General features: G+C 51.4%; 1 long non-coding RNA gene across 3 annotated transcripts in view; it reads right to left on the bottom strand.

The window, feature by feature from the left end:
- Positions 1-1,117: 1,117 nt before the first annotated feature.
- The window catches only part of LOC109552919 (uncharacterized), an 81,376-nt gene continuing 69,037 nt past the window's right edge, over positions 1,118-13,456 (bottom strand). For all 3 annotated transcript variants that reach the window (XR_004525862.2, XR_012331059.1, XR_004525860.2), the window contains 2 exons: positions 7,036-7,121; positions 1,118-5,097 (listed from right to left, as the gene is read on the bottom strand). This is a non-coding gene — a long non-coding RNA (uncharacterized lncRNA). The remainder of the gene's footprint in view (positions 5,098-7,035; positions 7,122-13,456) is intronic.

The following is a 13,456-nucleotide window of genomic DNA, read 5'->3' on the forward strand; positions in this document are numbered from 1 at the left end:
AGCTCTGGCTACACTACCCTGCTGGTCTCTGTGCCTTGCTCTTTTCTAGCTTCAACCCCTTCGTCGTGCTGACTCCTCTGCCCGAAACCCCCTCTCCCTCAACCCAGGAAACCCTCACCTCTCCCCAGGGCCCCGAGCCCAGCCCACGTATCTTCCCAGCCCGACAGCACCCCAGGTCTGGGGCAGAATTCACCACGCCGTCCTCTGTGCACCCACAGAATTCGAGCATTCTCCACACTGAGCAGAAGTCCCTGTTTCTAGCCTCCTCCACTGGCCTGGGGACTGCTGGTGCTGGGCCTGTCTATTCCTCCCTGTGCCCTGACATCTACAGCTCAAACCAGGCGTCCCGTGAATGCCGCGCGGATCCCTGGACCCGCAGACCTTCTTTCTCCCGACCTGGCACGGCATCTGCCTCCAGCCACACTTCCACCTCTGTCCCCAGCCTCCCTTACAAGGTCGCCGGACCTTCCTGCGGGCAGGTCGCAAGGTCTGCAGCCTCTGCCTGAGCTCTCTTTGCTCTCTCACTGGAAGCTCTCCCTCCCTGTCTATCCATCTTTCCTGCCGGGCAGAGAATGCCTCTAATTCACTCTCTGAGGTGTACAAACCCCACGCCCTCCGCAGAGGCTCCTTCTCCAGTCAGGACTGAACTCCCTGCTTCCCCCGCAGCCTGGGAACTCAGCCTGCACCTGGCCTTCCGTCAGCGCTGTCGGCCACATCTGTTCTCTTCCCGCACACTGGGCTCCCTGGAGGGCAGGAAGCCCGCCTCACTTCTCTCTGTTTCCCTGTGGTGCTCTGCGCCTAGCAGCTACCCTCAAAATGCCTGTTGAAGTGCCGGATCCTGCAGTGGCTCCCCAGGGCCTGTGAAAGGCTGGCCACCTTGGGTACCTGGGGCAGCGGGTGACCTATCTGCTGGCAACCCTTATCAGAGGGGCCTGTAGAGCCCCTGCCGCCCAGGCAGGGTGCGGGGCCCGGAGGGAAGAGCGCTCCCTCAGCCCTCAAGTCAGCCGCCCATGCCTGCTGGTGGCCAGCAATTGCTGGAAATTTCCTCAGCTCCCTCCCCACCCCTCAGCCCTCCAATGCTTCCCCTCCCTCACCCTGCCCTCCTCCCATCATTTCCATCAGCCCCAGCTCCTCGAGCAGGCCAGGCGTGCAAACACTTCATAACTGCCCCCGCCTCCACCTCCTGCAACACGCATCCCCTCTCTCACCCTCTCGCTAATCTTATCTTCCTGCATTTAATGTACAACCTCTGCTTAATCCAGGCCTCCTGTCCCGCATACTCTACAGGCAATTGCTCATGCAGGTCCCCTTCCCCGGAACACCTGCCTTCTCTTCTCCACTGACCCGAATCCCCCCGCTGCAGGCCCAGCTCTAGTCTCCCTTCTCCGTGAATTCTCTGACGCAGAACTGGCTCTCTGAGCCACATCATAGTCCTGTTGCAATCAGCGAGCACCACACCAGTTAATATTTAATTGTTCTCCACAATTTTATGTAATGCACCTTCATTTTCTTTTCCCATCTAGATTATAAGCTCTTAGGGGTAAAACTAGCTCTTAAGTTGCTGGGGAAGGCAGGTGAATGTAGGCTTTCTCTAAACTCTCTCAGCTTCTTCTTTGTGTACCCAACTTTAGTAGAATCATCTATTAAAGTCCTAATGTCTAAACTAATGAAGTCTTTCTTGGGCAGCCCTGAAAATAGATCACAGATTACAAGGAAGCCTCATACCGGAGGCTTCCTGGACTGGGAATTTAATGGACCAGAAGCCCAACTTCTGCATTCGGCCCAGGTGGTTGAGAGGGCTCCTGGGATTTCCACACCATGGGAGAAACTGTAACCCTATTTTGCGGTAACTGGGGAATGACGTCCATGGCTGGAGCAATGCTGTGATGGGACCTGTGCCCAAGGGAGGTGAGCCATCCAGCCCTCTGGCTGGCCTCGCAAAGGAGCCAGCCTGGAGCCGGTGAGGGGGAAGCCAAGGGCCTTCTGACGCGCCGCCCGGCACTGGACACCGTGACCACTCCCTGTCCAGGGCCTCCGAGCAGGGCTGGCTTTGGAGAGGGGCTTTCGCGAGCTGAGTAGGGCAAGGGAATCCCTGGAGAACTGTATCTGCGGTAACTTTCCAAGCAGCTTCCTTTAGGTCAGGTTACAGGGGACTTCCTTCAGGTTAGACACACGTGTCGATCGTGCGGCTGAGCCACCAGCAAGTCCATGGGCAACGGCGGCCCGAGCCTCTAGGGAACAAGCACAGCCTGAGGTCTAGGAAGGGGAGTCCAATGTCCAGGGCTCGTGCTCCTCTTTCTCCTCCTCACCTTCCCTCCAGACTCTGTGCTTTTACCCGCTACACCTCACACTGCCTCCGTCCTGCCAATGTCACTCTCTCTTCAATCTGCACCTTCTCTTCCAGGAGAGCTCTCTATCTGATCGCCCAGCAGGCACTCTACCTGACCCATTTTAGGGCTGCCTTCACCCCTTCCTCTCCTTTTCTTCCCTCTGGAAACTTGACTTTCTGGAGGTCACCACGGACAACGGTGATGGCCCCTGAGTTTCTGGAGCCCCCCTTTCCTCAGGTCACAACATTTATTTAACCATCCACTGAGCCCTTACAACGTGGAACCTGGGGAAACAAGAGGGGCCTGCATTTGGCCCCTGCACTCGGGATCTTGTGGTGTGGCACAGGCCGCGCCAATGGGAGACTGCACAGGGTGCGAGGCACAGGGGCACAGCCAGGGCCGTGCTAGGGAAGATGGCCCAGGGGAAGTGACACCGAAGGGGGAGCCTGAAGAATGCTTGGTAGTTGGCTGTAGGCTTGGGGAAATTCTGTTCTGCACAGAGAGAAGCCAAAAGAGAACATGCGGTCTTGGGGAACTGCCAGCAGGTCCATATCCCTCAGAGTCAAGAGGTGAGAGTGGAGGTCTGAGAGGGGCCAGGAGAGGCTCAGACAGTGTCTAGAATGCAGGAAGGGAGCCTGGAGTCAATCCAAGAGCAGTGGGGGTGGGGTGGGACTGCTGCAGGGTCTTAAGCAGGGGTGACACGGAGTAGGTAATGTCAGGAATATTCATTTCTCTCCATATAACGGGGAAAATTCAGAAGGAGGCTCACTTCCGCCCAAGTCCATATTCAACGAGCAGATGGAAGAAGCGAGGCCTTGAGTCCTGCCCAAGGTCCACAGCAGGCCGGGCCGAGCAGGCACGGGCCCCAAGCCTGTGCTGGGGCAGGTGGGGGTGAGCAAAGAGCAGAGTCAGTGGAGAAGCTGGGACTCTCAGGTTGCAATTAACGGAAGCCAACGTGATACGACTTAAGCACAGTGGACATTGGCTGAGAGGATGCAGGCCCAGGGCAGGGCAGCAGAACTTCTAGACGAGCCCAGATTCAGAGGCGGGGGTGTCCTCAGGCCTCTTTCTCCACCTCACTCCCGTGCCTGCGTCTGCCCACCTGCTCCACCCCTTCTCTGTGCAGCCCTTCCTTGGTCCCTCTGGCTGCTGGCAGAGCCTGCTTGCCCCACTGACCTTGAGGTGGTGAGTTACAGGCTGGCTCTGGGCTCCAGGTCCAAGTTCCCAGGAAAGAGACTGTGAGAACCCCAGAGTGTCTATTGTAAGCAGCTACGGCCAGGGGTGTCACACATTACAAACGGGGGCTGGGTGGGGCTCACACTATGCAATGGGGGGGTCCCCAGAGAAGGAGGACTAGGTACCAGCAGGCACCCCAAAGCTGTGAAGCTCAGAATGGCATGGTCTCCACCCCTCCCAGGAGTACAGTTATATAGAACTTTGTAATCTTGTAGGAACAAAATACAGATTCCCTATAATCCGAAGGATTTTAAGGACAAGAGCGAATATTTTTGAGCACTTACTCTATGCTGAGTACTTTGCTAAGTGATTCACGGGTATCTTCTTACTTAATTCTTGTGGGCCAGTGAGGTAGATGCTATTAGTGTTTCCAATTTACAGACGATGAAATGGAGGCGCAGAGAGTTCTGACTGAGCTTTCCTGTCCTGTTTCTGAGGCACGGCACCCCAGTCTTGGGGCACAGAGGGAGAGAAAGGCTGCCCTCTTACCCAGCGGTGTGCCGGTAAATGTTTACCAGCTAGCTCCCTGGCAAAAAAAACCAAACAAAACTGGTTTGCAGCATTTACTGATTCCCGAGGTGTGAATACTCCCACTGTGGCTGACTTCAAGCTACCGACTTCCTGGAGCCAGCGTGAGAGGCTCCAGCACACACCGCCTCTCTTTGGGGTGAGTTCCGGAGATTTACAGCAGTGCTTCTCAAAGTGTGGTCCCTGAACCAGCCACATCGGCATCGTCTGAAAATGTTCAAATTCTCTGACTTCACCACAGACCTACTGAAACCCTGGGGTGGGAAGGAGGAGCCTCCCTCTGTTTTCAAGCCCTCCAGGGCATTCAGATGCATGTTCAAGCTTGAGAACCTCTGGAGCAATGGGGTAATAGGCCCTTTCACAAACTCAGCGGGTCCCAGTCTTCATCCTGCGGTTGGGAGAATGGGGTTTGCTTCCCACTCCTCGGCAGATGGGCAAACTGAGGCCAGAGAGGCGAAGGTTGCTGGAAATTGGTGGGTGAGAAAAATGGATTAAGAAACCCTCCAGCTTGGGTTTCCTTCCCCATAAAGTAATGGCGGTGGGGGGGTCTCTGCAGAGTCCCTCAGTCCTGGCCCTCCATGGGTCTGGGAAGTGATTGCCCATGGACCCAAGGTTAGTGGAAGGTGGGAAGGCTGAGCTCTGACTCCAGGCAAATGGCCAGAGCAGAGGGAAGAAGAGAAATCCAGGGTCCTCTGGCGCTGGCCCCCCTGAAGAGGGGGCAAGTGAGGAGAGAGCCACGTAAAAGCATAAGTCTCAGCAACGCCTGGTTCTGAGCCTTCGAGGCTGGTCCAGAGAGGTCCCGAATCTGAAGTAAGTCCCGGGATGGTGCTAGAGAGTCTGAACCAGCAACCTCTCTGCCTCAGGCCTGAGCCCAGAAGACCTGTGATGGCTCCTGGGGTTGAGGAGGGGCAGGAGCCGCAGGTCCAAGTCCCGCCAAGCTTCTGTGGGACGTGTTTGCTGTCTGGTTGTCTCAACAACTTCCCTCGACCCCAATCCAGATTTGCTATTAACCAAAGACAAACAAATCAAGAGCCAAGTATCAGAAGTGATGCAAATTCCGTGTCAGCCCCGGGAGGCCCTGAAACACCTGGGCAATCAGCAAGGGCATGATGTCACCCAGAGAAATGCTTGGCTCGCAGGCAACTGTGGTCACGTGACACGGCCAGTGTGCCCGGGTCACACGGAGGGTGGGGTTCCCCTCTGAGCTCAGAGCGTCTGACAAAGAACCAAAACACAAACAGAAACTGTCCTGTCAGGGCGAAATCCGTAAGTCATGTGATGGGGCAGTTTCTCGCCTCAAAGTTTGAGTCACAGAAGCGAAGACTCAGAGCCAGCATTACCTAGCAAAATCAGGCCCTGCCTGGATACTGGTCTGCTGTTTGCTTGGGCTGGAAAGTTGGATCCACTGGAATTCCAGTCACTCTCCTTTCAGGGAAGAAGTTCTGTAGGAGTTTACTCAGAGGTACCTGCTCTAGAATTTCTTAGTGAAAATCCTGGACCCAACACCAGCCTTCCCCACTGGGCTGCTACCTCCCTGCAGTGTCTCACCGGGGCTTGGCTTCCATGTTGGTCGGTCCCCAGGGGGAGGCCAGTAGCCTGGGTAGCCACTCCTCCTTCCCAACCCAGAGTGGACCACGTGGGCTGCTTCCGCAGCTGCTGGTTCAAGCTAAGGGAGATTTGGGCTCAGCAAATGCTGAGCGAATATCTGGGGCAAGCTGAAGGTTTTAGGTAGCAGGGAGGTATGAGGTGCTGGGTGCCAAGGGGCAATGGCCCACTCCATTCTCTTGCCCCCATTCTTCCAGGCTCCCACTCTTTGTAAAGCAGCTGTTGACCACCTGGATCCTGGCACTAGGCAATGGTGTGGGCAGTATGTAAGTGGGAAGGCAGGTCACTGCCCTCAAGGGGCTTACGTTCTATAATATTTAGGAAGATAACGCTATCACAACGCAACACAGTAACAAGCAACAGCGAACAGCATGTGATTTACCACAGACTCAAAGCAGTGTAGCACACCGGGAAAAGCATGGATGGTCCCTGTACCAGACACACTGCATCTGAATTCTAGCTAGGCCACTCACCAGCAGCTGTGTGACCTTGGGCAAAGTGCTTAAACTCTCTGAGCCCCAGTCTACACTTCTAAAAAATGGAGATAAAAATTTCCAACTCACAGGGCTGTGGTAAAAAATGAAATAATGGCTGCAAAACAGCTGGTAAAATGCTCAGCACAGAGTAGGTACTTGATAAACTGTAATAGTTCCCTTAATTCCTTTTTGGGCTGAGATGGGCTATAAAAGATGAAGCATTTATGTCTGGTCTCCAAACCTAGAGCACATCAGAAGCAATAAAGTGAAAGCACTAGAAGGGAGGCTCAAAAAGAGAAGGGAAAATTAACACACAAAAGCCTGACAGTGAGAGAACACCTAGAAAAACTATAAAAGCAAATGTAAAAACAAAATAGCGTGCAGGGACCATAAGGGTAGAAGCAAACAGCCAGCCTCACCCCACAGCCTCCAGGGTCATCACGCTATCACAAGACAGCAGAGCACATGTCGTTCTCAATGACGATGTATTCGATAGTCACTAGGAAGCCAGGGATGAGAACAGTGCGCTTAAAAAATATTTCCGTCCACAATTTTTAACATTAAGAAAAAAGTGCCTAAAGTGTGTGGGGCTGGTAAATTTTCAGGCGTCCAGAAAATTCACCTGCCACAATTTCCCAATGGTTGGATTAACTGAGTTTTTACTCTACTTTTTATATATTTGTCAGAGAGCTTAGAACCATGCCGAGCACATCACAGGGGCTTACCAGACTGTTTACTGATAAATTTATACAGGGTTGGAATACGGTTTTTTTCTGTTTCCTGTTTTTAACCCTTCGATGCATTAACTAATCGAGGCCAGGGCCAGGATCCAGCTTCTCTTTGAAAGGGCAATACTGTACCTGATTATCTTCAGCCTCCCCTGCTACCTCCACCAGGCCGTTCCTCTTTCTATATTCCAGGCTTTAGTCGATGGTGCCATCATCTACTAGACAGCAACAATGACAAAAGCAATGATAATAATTATGTGAACGAAATTAGCAGGTTCTGTTTTCTAAGCACTTGCCAGGCTATGTACACCTTGTTTTTTTCTCCCTAAAGTCCTGCAAGGTAGGATTATTTCAGTTCTCAGATGCAGAGGGTGAGAGTCAGAGAAGTAACTTGCTTCGGGCACCCAGCTCCTAAGGGGCAGAGATGCATCTGACCCCTTCGCTCTGCGCGCAGTCCGCCAGCCTGAGGCGGGAATGTTCCCGGGACCCAGAGCAGCCCGGCACGCTCTTCGCCGGTCAGGCCTCACCAGCTCTTGTCAGGTGGCAGAGTGCTGCCTGCTGCCCAGAGCAGGAGGGACTTGGCGTGAGCAGAGACCCCCTGCCCCACTCGCCCTCCAGCCTGGCATGGGCCTCCCATCCTCTCCCTTTCCCTGTCTCTGGGGTCCCCAACAAAAGGTGCTCTCATTCCCCACACGTCTCCTCAGTTTTCCATTTGATTTTTGACTTTTATTTCATGCTAATGCTAAGTGTAAAACAGATTAAGTTCTTCTGGCAATTAGCCCATAAGTAAGTAAGATATCCTTACATTTGAAAACACCCACTTGGAACAATCTGGGCCTCTCCATTCTCTTTTCCTTCTGACTCTGTCAGAGTTCTGTCCTGGAAACACACCGAGAGCCTCCCCATCTCTGAACCCTCTTCTTTCCTTCCTCTTACATATGTACTGAGTCTGGCAGATGACAGGTGAGGCTGGCAGGGACAAGGGAGCCTGGCAGATTCTGGAATTTGAATCTAGACTGCCATTTACATGACCCTGAGTGAATTATTGAATAGCTTTAGCTTTCATTTTCCTTATCTCTAAAACGGAAACTGGAACCGCTCCCTGGCATGTGAAGATACCAGAAGCTTCCCCTCCCCAACCTGTTTTAATAAAGTGCCTGGCATGTGGTTAAGTTCTTATCTCATCCTACTATGGCCCATTTCTTCCATGAAGTCTTCCTTAGTTGTCCCAATTGTGGCAGAGACAGTTAACTACCAACCCCATCCCTACTCCCCCTTTTTTCCTTACTAACAAAACCCCAAGTTTATTTGGGGGAGTAATGTGCCCAGCTAAGAAATTACATTTCCCAGGCTCCTTTGCAGTTAGGGTGTGCATGGGTCACAGGTATGGCCAGTGAGATGTAAATAGAAGTTGCTGGGAGAGGCTCTGAGAAACCTCTTTAAAGGAGGCTGACTCAACTGTGCCCTTTTGCCCCTTACCATCTTCCTTGTCTGGAATGCGAATGTGATGTCTGGAGCCACAGTGGCATGTTATGACCATATGGCAACCTGGAAGATGGAAGTCACATCCTAAGCATGGCAGAGCAGAAGAGTAGAGGAAGTCTTTGCCATGGAGGGTGTGGTCCACCAGACGTCAGGATTTATGTTACATGAGGGAAGAAGAAACTAGTTATTTAGGATTTCTATTACATGTAACCCAACACAGTCCCTATGGATATGTAGACTGGTGACCTTGCCCTCTTCTCTGAGCTCCAGTCACACATACGGTCACAAGTGTATTCAGGAAGATTTTGGTTATAAGCAAAGTAGCCTAACTAGATTTGTTGGAGCCACATTATGTGAGGAGTAGAAAGTTTCTGATTCATGTAGTGTGTCTGTGCCCCAAAGCTAATGAGGTCCTGCACTAAAGTTGGTTCTCTGTCACCTGCTCCTTATCTTTTGGGAGGAATGAAAGACAGTTGGATGCTATAGCAAAGCAAACATTGTTTGCAGGACTATAGGATTTGTTAAATCAAATGCAGAATGACAGGGAATGAGTGAGCAGAAGAAAGCAGGTCTCCAACCCACCTGTGAGGTTTGGGAAAAACTTGGTGCGTTCTGATTATAAGAGTATGGCTTCTAGGGACTTCCCTGGTGGCGGAGTGCTTAAGAATCCGCCTGCTAATGCAGGGGACATGGGTCCGAGCCCTGGTCCGGGAAGATCCCACATGCTGCGTAGCAACTAAGCCCGTGCGCCATGACTACTGAGCCTGCACTCTAGAGTGCGTGAGCCACAACTACTGAGCCCGCGAGCCACAACTACTGAAGCCTGCGCGCCTAGAGCCTGTGATCCGCAACAAGAGAAGCCACCGCAATGAGAAGCTCGCATATCACTATGAAAAGTAGCCCCTGCTCACCGCAACTAGAGAAAGCCCGCGCGCAGCAACAAAGACCCAACGCAGCCAAAAATAAAAATAAATAAATTTATAAAAAAAATAAAAGTATGGCTTCTAGACCATGGAGAAGTAATGAGTCCTACCTTGGGCAGCGTACGTATTTCTTCACATGCCCACATTCTGCATCCCCAATGAGTTCAAATTTGCAGTTAAATTTAAAGGCATTTATTCACTTCCCACGTGGAAGTTTCTGTGCTAAGTGCTGCAGGGAACTCAGAGATGAAAAAGATCCCGGCCTTGCCCTCAGGGAGTTGACAGCTGAGTTGGGGGACGGCAAAAGCATATATGATTCTCACATGAATGCAGGAGGTTGTGGAAAGTCAACCACAGAAGTCGAGAAGGATGGGGAAATACAAAGGAGGAGGAGACTGAGGCCTTGAAAGGAAGGTGCATCTGAGCTGGGCTTTGGAGAATAGGTGGCATTTCAGCAGGGGGCAGGGTGGGGAGGGCTTGCCCAGCCTGGAGGAGTAGCAGGGACAGGATGCAGAAAGGTCACCAGGCATGGGCCCAGTTCAAAATGGTCACAACTAGTAGGGCTACAGTGTTGGGAGCCTGAGGAGGTGAAACTCGGGTGCTGGGTGTGGGAGATAAAGCTATGATTGAGTTTAAAAATAAAAACAATGATGCAGCACGCACTGTGTGTGTAACATGTGCCCGCCACGGTTCTAAGTGCTTTCTGTGGATTAATTCACAGCAATCCTATGAACCACAGTGACTGCCCCTGGGAGGGGAAGTCCAAAGGACAGAATTGGAAAGGAGGCTTCTTACAGTGTAACTTTTGTAAAGTTTGAATTTTGAGTCACGTGAATGCTTACCCTATCTTAAAGGTTAATATGAAATTTAAAAGAGGAAAAAAAGGAGGCTTCCCATTCTGAACTGAAGGAAGAGAAGGGAGAGAAGGAAGAAAAGGTGGCCAGATTCTAGCCCTTCAGTGATGGGTCTGGGTGAGGTCATGGGCCTCCAGCCAGGAGAGATTACAAGGTGAGTTCAGCCTTGCTTTGCTAAATGACCCAGGACAGCTCCCCTTCCCTGGGGGTGAAGGGTCAGTGCTGCTCATGTGCCTAGAGGCCCTGCCTCAGAAGGGGCTGGAAGACTGGCCTCCGTCTCTCCGCCTGCCATGGGAACAAGGGAAATGGACAAGGAAACACAGACTACGGCCTCATCAGCCATTGATAAACAAGAAGCAGAGCAGATTGGGAATGTGTAAATGGTGAGGAGGACACAAGGATTCTGGGCACTGAGTCCTGGTCCTGCCTAGCCACCAAGTGTCCCCGTGACCTTAGATAAGCCATTTTCCCTTTGGGGTTCAGCTCCATCCCTGTCAACAGGGGAGGGGCCTGGACCAGAAGGATGGTCATCCAACTGCCAGTCCCCCGACCCTTCGCCCGCTCCAACCTACTTTACCTTTTGGGCATCCCCTCAAGACTTCACAGAGGCCCTAGATTGAAAAAACGACAGCTAGCCAGTCAAAACGATAGCCAGTCTCACCTAGATGGTCTCCAGGCCAAGTGGTTTTGTCACTCCACAGCTCTGAGAGCCTCGCCACCTCCCCGGATACAACCCCTTCAGGCAAGGAGGTCAAAGGAACACGCTTCAGTCAGCTAGGGGCTGAGCAGTGGGGACCCCACGCCCCTGGGTGACGGCAGGTCTGGTGGGGCAGCAGCAGGCAGCAGGTGGCTGGAGGTGGAGGTGTCCGTGCACATGGCGGAGGGCCCCTCTTGGGCAAAGCCAGGCAGATGCATTAACAGCCCAAGTGCCGTAGCAGCTGCAGCCTGCTGGTTGGTCCCTGGGAAGGTCGTGATAGAGGTGGGGCACCTTCAGTGGAGGTCTCTCTACCTGAGCAAGGCACGTGGCTGCATCTTCCTGACCCTCACGGTCAGGAGTAGCCAGCCCAGAGGCTGGCAAGCATCCTCAGAGAGCACTGGGTATAGAGCCCATGGTTGCCCTCCAGGCCTGGAAGCCTCTCCTCTCCCTTCTCCTTACAAGTCCCTATGCCTCATTATCATAACTTTGTCATAAGTTTTACTCAAAACTTTCCTGTTGAACACAGTAGCCAACTTGAAGGAGCTCCCGATGGCCAAATCTGAGATAATTTGAGCAAATAAAAAAAAAAAAGATCACAACAGATTATAACTTATAGAACAAGAGAAAAATAGGAAATAATGTGTCTATACTGATATAAATGTTTGAATAAACAAGTAAGGGAAAAGGGACAGCCTTTCTTACAGAAAAATTTCAATTGATGAACATTAGAAGGTGTGAAGGAAATAGAAAACCACCATTTGGCAGACACCCACGGTCGTGGTTGTTTTAAGCAAGACTCATCAACGGAAACAAACATTTGTGGGTAAAAATAAGATGAGAAACAGGATGCTTACATCATCTCAAAGTAGTTCCCTACAAGATGCCTATTAGTAGCAAAGGGGAAAAGACTACCTTTACAGTGGAAAACCTGGCAGACCCCACCTTACTCGGGTGATCACAGTCAACATAACGAGTACCACAACATATCAGCCTCATGTGCCGCCTGATATGATGCACTGAGAGGGGCACAGCATCACTTCTGTGGTGTTCTTGTCAAAATGCACAACCTGAGGAAACACCAGACAAACCCAAATTGAGGCACATTCTACATAATAACTGGCTAGTACTCTTCAAGAGTATGAAGGCCATGAACGAGTAGATGAAGGTGCTATCCCAGGCCAGAGAGACTACAGAAACACGATAACTAAGTGCTATGGGTGATCCTGGTTTGGCTCCTGGATAAGATGAGGAACACAAATGGGGAACTTGATGAAATGTGAATGGGGTCTGTAGCTAAGGCTAATTTCCTGGTTTTGATGACTGTACTGTAAATTTGTAGGATGTTAACATTTGGGGAAACCAGGTGAAGGGTATTTGGGAATTCTTTGTACTGTTTTTGCAACATTTATATAAGTCCGAAATTATTTTGAAAAAGTAAAACAGAAACCTTTTCCTCTTTTGTCCGACTTCCCCAGAGTCACTCCTGTAGCTGTGTGTTGCCAGCTACTTCACACGGTGTGTTGGTATTATTTGTTTATGTGTCTGCCTCCTTCAGGCTCCGAGTTCTAGGACAGGGACTATGCCGCGTTAATCTTTGTTTTGGCCTCATCTTATAAATCTCATTTGGGTGGGAGCTGACTGGCTGTTTCTCTTCAAGAAACTCCCTACTCTATCCACTCCCACCGTAAGAAGCACCACTGCTCTTTCAGCTGCTTAGCCCAAAGTCCTAGGGGTCATCGTAGGTACCTTTCTTTTTCTCTCATCCCAGGACTAGCAAGTCCTATTGGGGTTCTCCAGATTTTATCACCAACCAGACCACTTCTCCCTCATCCTCTGCCAGTGCCCTAAGCCAAGGGTACTCATTTCTCATCTGAACGTGAACCTCACACTCCTAACTGGTCTCCCCTAACCCGATCCTCAAATTTCTTTTCCACCGAGCAGCCAGAGGGATCTTTCAAAGGGGAAAGTCGGGTCTCACGTCACTCCCTCCAGTGGTTTCCCATTGCAATTAGTGTAAAATGCCAATTCCCAGCACGTTCCACGAAGGTTCTATCCTGTCTTCCCTCTCCTTGAACCTCTCTGCCCTCACTCACCCTGCTCCAGCCACACGGGCCTTCCGTCTCTCCCACAGATATGCCAAGTTAGCTTCCATGTCTGAGGTGTGTATCTTCACATGAGCATCTCCTTGTCAATACTGAGGCTTCAGCCCAGTTGTCACCTCCTCGGATAGACCTAACCCAATCTGTCAGCTAAATTAATCCTCTTCTCCCCCAGACACTCTTTGTCTGTGTGTTAGTTTGTTAGGGCTTCCATAACAAAGCACCACAGACTGGTAGCTTAAACAACAGAGGTTTATCGTCTCACGGTTCTGGAGGCTAGAAGTTTCCAAGATCACGGGGCCAGCAGGGTTGGTTCCTTCTGAGGGCTGTGGGGAGAACTCGTTCCATGCCTCTTTCCTAGTTTCTAGTGGCATGTGGCGATCTTTGGTGTTCTTGGCTTGTAGGCGCATCACTCTGATCTCTCTTCAACTTCACATGGTGTTCTCCCTGGGTACCTATCTCTACGTTTTCCCTTTTTATAAGGATACCAGTCAT

Source organism: Tursiops truncatus, chromosome 1 (genome assembly GCF_011762595.2).
Source record: "Tursiops truncatus isolate mTurTru1 chromosome 1, mTurTru1.mat.Y, whole genome shotgun sequence".
Classification (NCBI taxonomy): Eukaryota; Metazoa; Chordata; class Mammalia; order Artiodactyla; family Delphinidae; genus Tursiops; species Tursiops truncatus.